The sequence below is a fragment of the Myotis brandtii genome, unplaced genomic scaffold (genome assembly GCF_000412655.1).
Source record: "Myotis brandtii unplaced genomic scaffold, ASM41265v1 scaffold169, whole genome shotgun sequence".
NCBI lineage: Eukaryota > Metazoa > Chordata > Mammalia > Chiroptera > Vespertilionidae > Myotis > Myotis brandtii.
Genome location: NW_005356215.1, coordinates 7,643 through 9,188, shown reverse-complemented (window position 1 = coordinate 9,188; position 1,546 = coordinate 7,643).

Genomic DNA, 1,546 nt, shown 5'->3' with positions numbered 1-1,546 from the left:
CGATCGGCAGGGTCCTCCCGCTGGGGTCCAGGCCGCCGGGGCCCCAGATCCTGCTGTCCATCATCCTGGTCCCCACGTTGCCGCTCTCGCCCACAAACAGGCTGTTCTTGATCTCCTGCTTGGAGCCGTCGTCGTAGGGGAAGGTCCCGCCGCTGCAGGGGTGCGGGGGGGAGAGGGTGTCGGGGTGAGGAGGCCGCGGGCAGCTTCCCAGGGGGCCCGGCGCCCGGGGACAGGTGCTTGCTTACCTGGCCAGGGTCAGGCCGATGCCATTGTCAGCGAACCTGGGGACGAAGCAGACAGACAGAGTGCGCTAGCCGGTGTGGCTCAGTGGTTAGAGCATGGTCTCCTTGCCCTGCACCCCCCCGGGCCCTGGAGCCACTGTAGCTACTGTGGGGGTTGGGGGGATCGGGACCTGAGCTTGGGGTTCCCTGAGGGAGCTGGGATAGCTCAGGCCCCTCCCGCTCAGCCTGGCTCCACAGAGAATGAGTGACAGCGTGTGTCTGGGCGTCAGGCCTGCGTCTCCAGGCCCCTCGCCGGCTGGCGGAGGCTGCACCAGGGCTCGTGCAGGGCCTGGCTCCCCCAGATCTGGATGGGGGTGCAGGCCCCTGCCGGCTTCTCCTTGTCCCTGCACCCCCAGCGCTCGGCCTGCGGTCCTCCTTCTCGTCCGCTGAGCCCCAGGGGCCTCACAGACACTCAGGGCTGTGTCCCCCCCACACACACACCTGGGGGGGCCTGGGGAACCAGCCACTCCTCCCGCCTGCTTTTCCCAAGCCTGGGCCTGTCCGCTTCCTCTCGCTCCCTCGCCCTAACTGTCAGGGCTCCTCTAAGACAGCGGTTCTCAACCTTCCTGATGCCGAGACCCTTTCATACAGTTCCTCATGCTGTGGGGACCCCCAACCGTAACATTATTTTCGTTGCTACTTCATCACTGTCATGTTGCTACTGTTATGAATCGTCGTGTAAATATCTGATATGCAGGATGCATTTTGGTTACAAAAATTAAAGCACAGTGATGAATCACAAAAACAATATGTAATTATACATGTGTTTTCCTATGGTCTTAGGCGACCCCTGTGAAAGGGTCGTTCGGCCCCCAAGGGGTCGCGACCCCCAGGTTGAGAACCGCTGCCCTAGGGGGTCCCGGGGGAGCGGAGCAGCACGTGTCTGTCCTGGGAGCCTGTCCCTCGGTCCTGTCCTGCGGGGGCCGCACGCTCTCCACGGGACCTCGGCCCGCAGCTCCCTTCTCATCGGCCTCCGGGGCGGGGAGCTGCGGTTTCGGGTCCCAGGCCAGCACCTCCTGGTTTAGGGGGATTCGCTAAGCCCAGCCTGGGGACCCTCCCTGAAATAAAGGCGGCAAGTTCGACCTTTGAGAGTCACGGTAAGAAACGGCCACCGAGGACGCACACACAGTGGGCGCCTAGCTCCCCCACCTTCACGGACTGGCTACGGGCCTGAGGGGGCCCCGCCCAGTGACGACCTGGAGGCCAGTCCCGGCCCCAGCACCTGGCACTGGGCCCAGGCTGCTGGGAGGGGCTGGGGGCCAGGC